Here is a 14,538-nt window from a genome sequence, read left to right on the forward strand (position 1 = left end):
AGTGGTAATCATCTCATAGGCTTGTAATGAGGATTAACAAAATGCCTGTAAAAAAAAAAAAACATAGAGTGCAGTAAGTATTCAATAAGTTAATTAAAACCAATTTCATTGAAGTATAGTTCATTTAATTCAGTTTTAGTTAATATTATCATATGTTTTGCTATTAACATTGGTATCTAAATTTTTTCCTGTAGCCAACATGGATGTGATAATACCATGCACAGACTTCTGTTATTCCCATGTCCATAGCAATCAATCATTAAACCATACTTATCACTTTGTATAAAGTTATTGGATTGAAAAAAAAAACATGGCTTCCTGTACCCTTTTCATCACTTTACTATTACCAATGTATTGTTACATTTAATTAGATTTTTAAATATAATTCTTTGGCTTCTGTCCCCTTAGTAAACGTCAGTCCACTTCATCCAAGTCACACAAAATTCTTTTGTGGATTTATACATAAGATTCCCTCTCTCTCAAATCCCTGTTAGCTTTACACTCATATTATCCTATTCTTACACTTATATTCTCATATTTATACTCATACTCACATTTTAGCATACACTCACAAATTAATAATCTTCAAGAGATCATACCATTTTTTAATCTCAAGAAAAAACTTATAATAATTCAGAATCCAGCACATTATAGACATTTGCTATTTATTGGATGAAAAGGCTTAATAAATGCAAGGTTGAGGTAAAAAAATAACTTTTTTTCAGGTAATGTGCTTAACAATAACACGAACTACAGGGAGACTAGGAACAATGTTACAGAGTTCATTGTACTAGGACTCCTACAGACTCCAAAGATGCAGAATGTCATATTTGTTGTGCTTTTGGTCATCTACACAGTTGCTAATGTAGAAAATGTGCTCACCATGGTCACCTTCACTACCAGCCCATTAATTGGGTCCCCCTTGTATTATTTCCTGGCTCATCTCTCTTTCATTGATGCTTGCTATTCCTGTGTCAATACTGCTAAACTGATTGTAGACTCACTCTGAGAAAAGAAAACAAGCACTTTCAATGGATGTATGATCCAAATATTTGGGGAACATTTCTTTGGAGGTGCTTATGTCATCCTTCTTACTGTGATGGCCTATGACCACTATGAGGCCATCTGCAAGCACCTGCAGTATGCCACCATCATTAATCAGCAGCTGTGTGGCCTGTTAGTGGGAGTTTCATGGATAAGAGTCTTTCTTCATGGATTCATACAGATCTTTTTCATCTTCAGATTACCCTTCTGTGGTTCTAATGTTATAGATCACTTTATGTGTGATCTGAATCTTTTGCTCAATCTTGCCTGTACTGATACACATACTCTAGGGTTCTTTGTTGCTGCCAACAGTGGATTTATCTGCCTGTTAAACTTCCTACTCTTGGTTGGCTCCTATGGGGTCTTCCTTCACTCCCTAATGACCCGAAGCGTGGAGGCAAGATGCAAAGCCCTCTCTACCTGTGTCTCCAACATCACAGCAATTGTCCTATTTTTGGTGCCCTGCATATTTGCATGCCTGTGACCATCAGCTACTTTACCTATTGATAAAGTAGTTGCTGTATTCTACACTATGATAACTCATGTTAAATCCCTTAATCTATACCTTGAGAAAGGCTCAGATGAAAATTGCTATTAGGAAATTGTGTAATAGTAAATCTATTTGAAGTGAAATGTAAATATGCCTAGAGCTCAAATTTGACTGAAGAGAAGAAAGGGTCATAATGACATTTTTGTTAATCTCAGCAAATAATGCCTATGAGATAAAGAAAAACAAATCACTGCAAAGAATAGCTTCTGCAAGAAGGGGAGTTGAAATGGGTGAAAGAAAATGGGGGAAGAGTAGCCCAGGACAATTTTTTAAATATTTGGGACTCAATATCACTGAATTCATCAATTTATATGAATTCAAAAATTTTATTCTAATAAAATCACAAATCATATACAGGCAGTAAACAAATATACTGGTATTTACTAATAATCTCCATAACAATCCAAAAAGTTGGGTAGGAACAGCTGTTATCACCATTAACAGCTGAGGGAAAAAAACAGAAATGAATAAGTTCCAAAACAGAAATATTGAAGAGCAAATAATTTGAATATAACTGATCACTCAGACTATGATCTTAAATGCATGACACATTGTAAGGAAATTATAACAAAAAGGAAACACAATTAGAATAGTCACCATTCATAGAAATGGACTGTGGGACTGTGCTGGACTATATATATACACATACATATATATATGTATATATATGTAATAAATAATGTAACATTACATATGTATCATCATATTAAGAAATAATTTCCTTTTTTATTTTTAATCTATATAATGTGTTGTACTATATATTAATATATATTAGCATATGTACTATTATACAGTTGATTTATTACATATAACTAAAATCTAATAGTTTTATAAGTAAATATGTCTATTTTTAAATATCACTGTTGATGGTTAGATATTTTCTATAACATTGTGTTATGGAACATTTAAGAATATAAAAGACATGGGATATTTAATTTCTCAAGGATGAATATCACATCATTATTCCAAATTTCCTTAAACCCCTCTGAATCTTTTTGTATTGTCCATGTGGACATCTTATACTGATAATCCATCAGAAAGAGGAATTTCATTTTATTTAATGTATTAAAGCAATATTTTATCATAAATTTTAATGTATTAAACAACCATCTTGGAGTTCCCACTGTGGCACAATGGCTGCAGTGTCTCAGGGTCACTATGGAGACATGGGTTTGATCCCCAACCTAGTGCAGTAGATTAAAGGATCAGGCATTGCCATGGCTGTACTGAAAGGAACAGCTGTGGCTGGGATTCAATCCCTGATCCTGGAACTTCCATATGCTACAGTACAGTCATTAAAAAAATAAAAACAAAAAAGTCATAGTAATAATATGTATGCCTACTTGAAAACAAGAATTTGAACAAGTAGAATAATATCTAGTTTATAATAGTTACCAAATGACTAAATATAAGCATAAAGATGAATAAATTTAATAAAATAAAGAAAAAAGTACTACTCAAGCCTAGGAAAATTTTTCTACCTTTATATGAGACTTTTATTTATATATTTTCTGGAAACCACAATTTGTTTTGGTTACTGCTTAAACTAGGAATAAGAAAAATTATTGAAACTGAGTATGTCATTATATTAAGAAATAGTTTACCTTGATATTCTTCCTGCTCTTAGCAAGATTTCATCACAATATGGATGTAGCCTGTTTTTGCTATATTTTTCTGTTAATCAGCTTGCTTTTTGGTAACATTACATCATGAAAAGCAGTTTTTGGCATATGTAGATTCATCCACACAAATTTTACCACTTCAGAATAAACATATTCCATTCATTTCTTTCAGTCTTCATTCGTTAAACAACAAGTATTTTGAATCAAAGTATTGTATCAGGCACCTTGATTGTTTCTGGGGCTTAGGCAGTGAATAAAGAAAAACTTGAGTGATGCTTTAGCAGAGACACCCACAAAAGGGAGCAGAAAACTATATCACAGTTTTATAACCAGTAAGACAATGAAGCACAGTGTGCCATAAAATATCATTTGAAAGACAAACAACAAAAGACCTTGGTGGGTCAGAAAAAAAAAATCAGGATGAAAAGACCTTGAAATGGGATACAATGGATAAAATAGCAGTGGAAGAATGAACAGTTATCAGGGAGAGTAACAGTGTTGCTTAGATGATGGAATGTATATCAAAGGTCACAAGGTGAATATGTCTGCAGAAATCCTAATAAATTAAATATTCCTGTGGTTGTTAAATCAACAATTTATTCAAAATTATTTACTGAATATCTATTGTGTGCTAGGCAACATGTTGGATACTTAGCTCATAAAGGGAAAATAATAAATTATAAAGATTGAGAGATAGGAACAGAGAAGTTCCAGAAGGGTCTCATGATTGTGTTAAGGCTTAATGCTAAGTACTATGGGGAACATTTCTAGTTTACATATTTTAAGCTAGAAAATGGTGAAGTTAGTTTCAGGCTTTATAATGATAATTCTGATTCTAGCTTCATTATGGAAAATAAATTGAAGGAAGCAACAAGGCAGCAGATGGGTAGCTAGGAGATTACTGTAATGATTTAAATGTGAAATGATGGAGGCTTGAGTTTGGTGGTGCCAGTGATAATGCAGAATGATGTGGACACAGCTGCTCCTGGTCAGATCTCCTTCACTGGACCCCACTGCACCCAGGAATAGCTGCTGTGTTTCTGGGTTGCTGACAGCCCACAGCCCCACTCTTTATTGACACTTGCATCAGAGAAAACTGGAGCTTCCACATTGGGGATAATGCCCATGTATCCAAGGGTGCACCAGTGGGCAATGAGTGATCAGAGCAGGGATGAAAAGGCCTGGTTTCCTGAACTTCACTTGGAACCAGTTCTGCAATACAATAAATACTGCAGAGTTCCATGTATCCAGGCTGAAGCCAAACTCTAATTATATTTGCCCTTTCCTCCTCTCACAGGCAACTTAATCTTAAATCTTCTTATATATTACTTTCATTAAAAAATATATCTCAGAGTCTCCATCTAGGAAACCAAGTTAAAATGTAAAAATAGAGAAGAGTTCAAGAAATATTTAGGAGATATAATGGAGTTCCTGACATGGCTCAGTGGTTAATGAACCCAACTAGTAACCATGGGGTTGCATTTTTGATCCCTGACCTTGATTTGTGGGTTAAGGATCCAGCATTACCATGAGCTGTGGTACAGGTCACAGATGCAGCTCAGATTTTATATTTCTGTGGCATAGTTCATCAGCTCCAACTCAAGCCCTATCCTAGGAACTTCCATGTGCTGAGGGTGTTTCCCTAAAAAAACAAAAGACAAAAATATATTTAGGAGTTATAAGTAAAAGAACTTGATGTAGGATGAAGATGTGAGAAATAAAAATAATGAATGAAATACAGATTCTGCCTTAGTACCCCAGATGCTGATGAAACTGAGAAGAAACAGAGAGAAGATGGATGAATGTTCATTGTCAGTGAAGTGGTCTCTCCACCCACATTATAAATGGCCACTCATCCTTTGGTTGAAAGATTAACCCTTCCTTGCCTGAAGAAACTGCCTTGAGCTTCCCTATAATAGTTGACATGAATGGCAATGCTGATTCTCCTCAGGATGCACCACAGACATCCCAAGTTGCTTTTAGTTCTTTAACCAGCTAAAAGTCCCAGCAGGCCCCTAAAGATGAGGTACAGTATTACACATGATGAATGAACTACACTCTAAAATAGCATCTTGACTTTTCTAATTTATACAGACAGAAATCCAGGGAATATATTTGGGAATGGATAATCATAGAAAAAAACCCATAAATAATGATCAGGTCTGACTTTTTGATAAAAGCAGAGATTCTTCATTTATCATTGCTAAAGGGGGATTTCAGAAAGGCTCTAACATTGTGCATAGTGGTGACAAACACATGAACTGAAATGTGTCCCACAATTAGTGGCTTAGGAATTCCAGACCTGCCTTGATTTAATGTTGAGAAAGAGATTCAAAGCCATGGATATTTGGAATATTTGTGTCAGTGTGTCAATTAAGATCTACTCAGCCATACTGGGAGGATCCAGAGACATAAATTTGATAAATACCCTGAGAAATAAATTTGTGTAGGGAGCCTCACAATTCTTGATAAGGTCTGTAATGGCTGTTTTCCATGGACCAGACCTTAGTGGAAATTATGGCTGCTGATTTTAGAAATCCAAATTCAATGGAAGTAACTTAACTTCAGGAAACAGTGGCCAAACTAGGGCAGTTAATCCCAAAAGTAATGTGGGGCATTGTTACCAGAATTGACAGCAGAGTCAAAAAAAAAAAAAAAAAAGGCAGAATACACAAAAGAATACTCATCATGTTGTCTAGTTGATCATGGTTTGTCTAGAAGTGAGATAAATAATAATTGTAATCAATTATTAGTTCATCTGTGTTAGCAGAACATTTCCAGTTTATGTGAAGACAATGTTAACTGGAATCATAAAAACAGAGATTCATGGATTTGCAATCAATTCTCAGATTTAAACCAGTTTAGAGATTTAGAATTTCATGGGTAAAGGGGAGATTGGTTCCTCTTGAGGAAGGACCCTTGTACATTGCTAAAATTTTGCAATGCATCTTTCTCCCAGACTTCTCCAAAGGCACATATGGTATTTATTCAGAGTGACTGTGCCTCGTGGAAAAGAAAGTAATCAGAAATTTCAGGACTACTGACTTTGATATGAAAATTATTCCAGGAGATCCAAAACAAGACTGGTCCAGCACAGCAGTAGCTGATAGAAATTTTATGATTTTCTGAACTTCAGTTTGGGACTATTTGCAGTGGGTCCATGGTCACAGAACCCATGCCATGATTATTTCCTCAGTTCCAGAACGCATAATAGGAATAGGATAACTAGCAAGGCACAGAGTCACCACATTGATTCCTTGACCTGCGAAGTAAGGGTTAGTGTGGTGAGAAAGTGGGAAGCATTACTACTGTAACGAGTCTGTTTTTCACTTAGTTATAAGATTTACTTTATGTATTGAGCTACAATGTAGGTACAAATTAATAAACTTTATTTTCAGAGTGATTTTAGGTTCACAGCTAAATTGAGAGAAAAGTACAAAGATCCCATATATCCCTTTTCTCTATACTGGGACAATCTACTCATCAGAATATTTATTGAAATCAAAAGAACCTACAGTGATACATTATTATCACCCCAATTCATAGTTTATTTTACATTAGGGTTCCCTCTAGGGACTGCACATTCTATGGGTTTTAACATGTATAGTGACAATATCCCAAATTGTAGTAACATACAGAAGAATTTTATTGCCCTAAAAATCCTCAATACTCCACTTATTCATCCCTCTTCCTTCCCTAACCCTTACATTCAGATTTTTTTTTTTTGCCTCCATAGATTTGCATTTTAAAGAATGTCCTATACTTGGAGAACCGAACTGTCATTTCCAAGGAGGAGTGGGAGGGAGTGGGATGGACTAACAGCTTGGGGTTAATAGATGCAAATATTGCATTTGGAGTGTATAAATTATGACATCCTCCTGTACAGCACACGGAACTATATCTAGTCACTTGTGATGGAACATGATGGAAGATAATGTAAGAAAATGGTGTTAATGTGTGTGTGGGGGGGTGTGGGGATGTGACTGGGTCAGCATGCTATAGAGTAGAAAATTGAAAGAACACAGTAAACCATCTACAATGGAAAAAAAATAAAATCATTAAAAATAAAAAAAAAATAAAAAAAATAATAAAGAATGTCATATAGTTGAAATTCTATAGCAGGTAGCACTATCAGTTTGGATACTTCCATTTTGCTATATACATTTAAGTTCCTGCATATATTTTCCTAGCTTAACATCTCATTTATTTTTAGATCTGAATAATATTCCATTATCTGTCTATACTAACAATTATTTATCTACATACATACTGAAGAATAATCTTGTTTTTTTCCAAAGTTTGGTGATCATAAATAGAACTGCTGCAAACATCCACATGCAGCCAAACTGCTTTTTTGGTTTTTTTGTTTTGTTTTGTTTCTTAATCTGTCTTTATGCCATATCTTGTCATTTGCTAGTTTTTGTGTTTTTGATTTGTTTTGTTTTTGCCATTGCAACAGGAGAGGTCTTTGATTCTTGATAAAATGACTAGCCATTTACCCATCAATTTTACTAATTCATTTTTTAATATAATGATTGCTATTTTTTTCATTATATCTGGTTTACAGGGTTCTGTCAATTTTCTACTCTACAGCATGGTGACCCAGTTACACATACATGAATACATTCTTTTTTCTAACATTATCATGCTTCATCATAAGTGACTAGATATATTTCCCAGTGCTACACAGCAGGATCTCATTGCTAATCCATTCCAAGAGCAATAGTCTGAATCTATTAACCCCAAGCACCCCATCCATTCCACTCCCTCCCCCTCCCCCTTAGCAACCACAAGTCTATTCTCAAAGTCTATGATTTTCCCCTTTGTGGAAAGTTTCATTTGTGCCACATATTAGATTCCAGATATAAGTGATATCATATGGTATTTGTATTTCTCTTTCTGACATTTCACTAAAGACGAGAGTCTCTAGTTCCACCCATATTGCTGCAAATGGCATTCTTTTTTCTTTTTTATGGCTGAGTAGTATTCCATTGTGTGTATATACCACTTCTTCCTAATCCAAACATCTCTCAATGAACATTTGTATTGTTTCCGTGTCTTGGCTATTGTAAATAGTACTGCAATGAACATTTGGGTGCATGTGTCTTTTTCAAGGAAAGTTTTGTCTGGTTATATGCCCAAGAGTGGGATTGCTGGGTCATATGGTAGTTCTATGTATACTTTCCTAAGGTATCTCCATACTGTTCTCTATAGTGATTGTACCAGCTTACATTCCCACCAACAGTGCAGGAGGGTTTCCTTTTCTCAGTTTTATTTTCTATAGCATGCATAAGTTCCTGGTCCAGGTATCAAACCTGTGTGACAACAGTGACAATGCTGGATCCTCACCCCACAGAACCCCAGGGAACTCCTATCAATTTTAGATAGATGTGTGGTTGAACAGTTAAATTTTATTATATTATTCATCATGTTATATTATAAATGTTATTAAACTCAGATCAGTAAGTGAAACACTAGTAAATTTATTGTCAGAAATTTGAAGTATTAATTCTTGTTTTTGTCTTCACAGGCTATTATTATTATATTCAATAGGGGACCAGGAAAATTTAACTCCAGGAATAACCTTAAAACATTTTCTACTCTAAACATATCTTTGTTGCACCACTCATTTCTGAATGGCACTAGACTGTGTCTATGTGAATATTTTCTAGTAAATTTAATAAATTATTTTTAGTTTTCAACTTTTCCACTACCACTTACTTAGGTTGTATTACTGTGTGTTCTGGGCCTGGGGTCCAAAGTTTTTTAAATACAATAATTTTAGAAAATCATTTTTTCTTCACAAATTTCTAGTCAATATAGCACTGCCTTCATTCCTTTAACTCAATTATCTTTTTCATGAAGGTTAAAGTATATGTGCCATCGAATACTTCACCACTTAAATTAGTTTCTAATTAAATTTATTACACAAAACTTTGGATTTGTTTATTATTACTTTAATTTCTCATCTGATTTTTGTTCATTCCTCCCACTCAAGATAGTGATGGTGTACAAAATCTGAGAGAGTTGCTGTGCCTGTCTTTCACACCCACTCCTTTCCTTTTCTTTTACAAAGTTGCTTGGCCAATACACATTAAAATTAACTGTGCGCTTCCTTTGAAAATAATATTTGATACTAAATTTCTCAAAGTATTTTTCAGCTCTGTATATATATCTCAGGGTAAAGATTAAAGGATTGAACATAGGTGCAATGGTGGTATAGTGCAAATATTTTGTCTTCAGGAAAAGTAGTAGGAGGCCTAACATAAATAAATATAATAGGCACAAAAAATAATATGACTATGGTGATATGAGATCCAAAGGTATAAAGGGTTTTTTGTTTTCCCTCAGCTGAATGATTTTTTAAGGTGAATAATATATTTCCATAAGAAGTAGATAATACAGCAGAGGTAACTAAGGCAATCACATCTGAAAATGTGATCACAAGGATCCCAGTGATGTAGGTATCAATACAAGCAATTTTTAGCAAATGAAAAATATCACAAAAATAGTGACCAATTTCATTAGGACTACAGAAAGGTAATCCAATTGCCATAAAAATTTGAGGAAAGAAATGGAAAAACCCATCAGCCCAAGCGCCTATGAATAGGAGATTGCTTCTCATCCTGTACATGATAATCACATATTGGAGAGATTTTCAGATGGCAACATAGTAGTCAAAAGCCATGGCAGTAAGAATAAAGATCTCAATGCCTCCAAAGAAGTGCACAAGAAGGACCTGTAACATGAAATTAGCATAAGAAATATTTTTTTCTTTCCACTAGCAGGTCTTGCATTAATTTGAGTGTAACATTACAAGTATAGTAGATGTCTATGAAAGTTAAGTGGATGATGAAATAGTACATGTGTCAGTTAAAAAGAAGACTGCATTGAATGGAGACAAGGATGAAAAGGTTTCCCACCAACTGAGCAAGGTAACAGAATAAGAAGAGCATAAGCAATATATTTGTATATTCTCATCATATGAAAGCCCTAGAAGAATGAAGTCTGAGATTTTTCCATGACTTTCCTTTTGCATTTGGTATAGGTTATACACAAAAATATTATGTTTCTGAAAAAAAGAAAATATAAATTGGGGTGAAAATTAATAGTATGAACAAAATAATATTAAATGTTGTAAAAATAGATTGGCATGAAGAGAATCTTAACATTAACTATTATTGATTTATTAAATTAATTTTAAAAATTGTATTGTCATAAATCTCATGTACAATAATTTAGAGTAGAAATAATTACAATATTTTAATTATAATAAATTATTACTAGATTTAAGAAAACGTCTTATAATGACTTTAAATATTTAAATCTTATTTTTAAAGTAAAACATTTGATTTTTGTTAATATTTATTTTTATAAAACAAAGAAAGATAATTGACCTAATACAAGAAAAGATTATTTTGTGTATTTTTCAATTCTTGTGGATACTATTAGGCTGAATTTCCTTCATTTTATATTGTCAAATTCCCTGATTTATCTTGGAATGAATTCCAAAGAAATATACCAAACTTGAACTGCTGAACCTTCATTTGGGTAGAAGATATGCTTCATTGCCTGTGATTGAATATTGTCAGTCAGTCACAATAAACCAATGCAATTGTTGTTACATTAAAGAATAATTGAGAAATATACATCAGGAAAGAATGTATAAAAATAATCTGAAAATTATTTCTCATATTATAAAGACATTATATAATCAGTATAAAATAGGTGCAGGATAGAATTCACTTCCAGTTGCCATTTTATCCCCTGAAAGGGAATTATCTGTGCACAGTTGGTTTGCAAAAGCTAGCATACTTTGTGTGTGACAGTCATATCTTGGCCCACAGATGTCTATTTTGGAAAACACAGAATGATTTTATGGTTAAGTGTAATTGTCAAACTAATTGTTTAATCTCTTTAAAAGTTTCTTCTTTTTCATCTTAAAATTAAAATATCATGACATAATTCAGAAATTGAGTAATGTTGAAATACCCCAGTGACATATATGGTTCACAAAACAAAGTTCTTTTCCTTTTAGTCTTTCCTATTTGGGTGAGTAGTTTAGCAGCAAAAGAAATTGTCATGCATACATATACAACTAACACAACAGAAAATGTTTTTAATTTACACATAATTTAAACCAGCACAATTTGATAAACTTCAATTTCAACAATATGTTTATGAAAATTTTAAATAAGTTTGCTGATAGGCTTGTTATATTAGGATATTTTTAACAAATATCACTTGTCTGAGTTTTCTTACACTATGATAAAATACTAAAATCTTTTTCATTATTTCCTAGGCTTGAGTAAGTCTTTTACATGTGTTGTGCTAGGAACAGTGATGCTCCCAACATAGGAGCAGAATCTCTTATATTTAATCTTAAAATTGCTGGGACATTTTAAAACTCTCTGTTGGTATTTTAAAATGTAGGATGTTATAAATTTATTTCAGTTGATTCAGGTGAAACTAGTCTAAGTAAAATGGCAAGTATTTTGAAACAGAAAAGTCCTTAATATTTGTATATATTCAAGCCCAAACTGAACCTTTTCTTAACAGCAATATGGAAGAATGCATATAAAGAGGAGTCGCGATACAATGAAATTCCCAGCCAACTTGAAAATACATTAACTTGAAATCTATTATTATTAATATTTTTAATTTAAATAATGCATGATTAAAACCAAAGTATGCTCTAATATTTTTATAGTAAACAAATGATCACAGGTTGCAAGATAAGTAATAGCTTTTAGATGGAAATTATATCAAAAATACATAAACAACATATAATAATCCTAGCACGCTAAAAAAAAAAAAAATACTAGCTCACTAAACGTATACCACCTCACTAAAAAAAGAAAGAATGGCCTCTTTTTTCTTTTTTGCCTTTTCTAGGGCTGCTCCCGTGGCATATGGAGGTTCCCAGGCTAGGGGTCGAATCGGAGCTGTAACCACTGGCCTATTCCAGAGCCACAGAAATGCAGGATCTGAGCCACATCTGCAACCTACAGCACAGTTCACAGGATTGCTAGATCCTTAACCCACTGAGCAAGGCCAGGGACTGAACCCACAACCTCATGGTTCCTAGTCAGATTCGTTAACCACTGTGCCACGACGGGAACTCCAAGGGCATTTTTAAATTCTTGAAAACCTAGCATCAGTTTTAAATCTTAGATGTCATCTATTTTATGCCTATGTCTGAAGAAAAATGTTTGGGGAGAACTGAATATAAACTTAAATGTCTAAACAAAAAGTAATAGATCTTAGACTGTATTAAATAATTATATTCCCAAAGGCATTCCTTAACAGAGCTATGCCAAATTTTGCCAAACAACTGACCATGGTAATGTCTCTGGGTCCACAGTTTTTTTATTTTCCATGTCTATCTTATTTGTCTAAGCACAAAAAGGACAACATGACTTTTATTCCACTCAACTCCTTGTTCTTTCTCTTGCCTTATGCACTATTTCTCTGGGGACTCAAGTCTATAGTCAAGAGAACTTCATGAAACTCTGTCTGCTTTGTGTTCTTCCAGAATTCTGAAGATAGGAGGTAATTAATCCAACCTGTAATAGTATTAAGTTGGTGTGCAGTAAAATTAGAGATGAAATAGGACAAAAAGAACCAGATAAGGGCAGTTAAATCCTGCCTTATCAAGATCATTACTCTTTACAAGGAAGAGTAAAAATATTTTAAAAAGGAGATGGCCTGGATTAGGAAAATATTTCATATATGGTACCAACAATGGAGATTGAAATAAAAAGGTGTACATTTTCAAAATTTGAAGTTGGTAGCAGAATGAGTTATATCATCAGAAGTGAATTCAGGATTTGAGGATGATAATGTGAGACATTGTGGACCATTATCAAGATCCTAGAAATACAGAGTAGATAGATCAATAAATCCATGAACTTCAAGGTCATATTTGGTACAAGGTTACTTGTTTTTAGGGACTAAAATTTCTGGAATAGATCATTGGGAGGTGGAGACAAAGAAATAAAAAAAAGAAAAGAATAAGCATTCTTTTCTTGTTTTTATTTTTATTTATTTATTTATTTATTTATTTTTAAATATGCTGAGAAAGAAATTTTTTTACTGTTATATTTTTATATTTTTACCTTTTTAATTTTTTTAATTCCTCAAATTTATCACATCTGTAGTTGTATAATGACCATAACAATGTGATTTCACAGGATTTCCATCCCACAGCCCAAGCACATCCCCAACCCCACAAACTGTCTCCTCCAGAGACCATAAGTTTTTAAATGTCTGTGAGTCAGCATTTGTTTTGCAAAGTTAAGTCTGTCCTTTTTTCAGATTCTACATGTCAGTGAAAGCATTTGATGTTGGTGTCTCATGGTATGGCTGACTTCACTTAGCATGATAATTTCTAGGTCCATCCATGTTGCTAAAAATGCCAGTATTTCATTCCTTTAAATGGCTGCGTAATATTCCATTGTGTATAAGTACCACCCCTTCTTGTTCCACTCCTCTGTCGATAGACATTTAGGTTGTTTCCATGTCTTGGCTATTGAAAAGAGTGCTGCAATTAACATTGGAGTACATGTGTATTTGCCAGTTGTGGTATTCTCTGGCTAGATGCCCAGGAGTGGGAATGCTGGGTCAAATGGTAGCTTGAGTTTTAGATTTCTGAGGAATCTCCATATTGTTTACCACAGGGGTTGCACCAATTTACAATTGCACCAAAAGTGTCATAGGCTTCCGTTTTTCTCCACACTCTCTCCAGCACTTATTGTTTGTAGGTTTTTGATGATGGCCATTCTGGCTGGTGTAAGGTGGTGCCTCAATGTGGTTTTGATTTGCATTTCTCTAAGGATGAGTGATGTTGAACATATTTTCATGTGTTTCTTGGCCATCTGTATATCTTCATTGGAGAACTGTCTGTTTAGATCTTCTGCACATTTTTTGATGGGGTTGTTTGTTTTTTGGTATTAAGCTGCAGAAGGTGTTTTTAAATTTTGGAGATGAATCCCTTGTCAGTCGATTCACTGGCAAAGATTTTCTCCCATTCTGTGGGTTGTCTTTTCACTTCATTTATGGTTTCCTTTGCTGTGCAGAGACTTTTAAGTTTGAGTAGGTCCCATTTGTTTATTTTTCTTTTTATTGTCAATACTCTGATAGGTGGATCTGAGAAGATGTTGCTGTCATTTATGTCAGAGAGTGTTTGGCCTATGTTTTCCTCTATGAGTTTGATAGTGTCTGGTCTTCTATCTAGGGCTTTAATCCATTTGGAGTTGATTTTTGTGTCTGGTGGTAGGGAGTGTTCTCATTTCATTCTTTTCCATGTGGCTGTCCACTTTT

At 33.8% G+C, this 14,538-nt stretch overlaps 1 pseudogene; it reads left to right on the forward strand.

The window, feature by feature from the left end:
- Positions 1-814: 814 nt before the first annotated feature.
- LOC146398989 (olfactory receptor 4C13-like) lies at positions 815-1,642 on the forward strand (annotated as a pseudogene).
- The last annotated feature ends 12,896 nt before the right edge of the window (positions 1,643-14,538 follow it).

This window comes from Sus scrofa, chromosome 10 (assembly GCF_054392235.1).
Source record: "Sus scrofa isolate SSC_HxYL_T2T_F1_AM1 chromosome 10, Sscrofa_HxYL_maternal_Yorkshire_Landrace_v2.0, whole genome shotgun sequence".
Lineage (NCBI taxonomy): Eukaryota > Metazoa > Chordata > Mammalia > Artiodactyla > Suidae > Sus > Sus scrofa.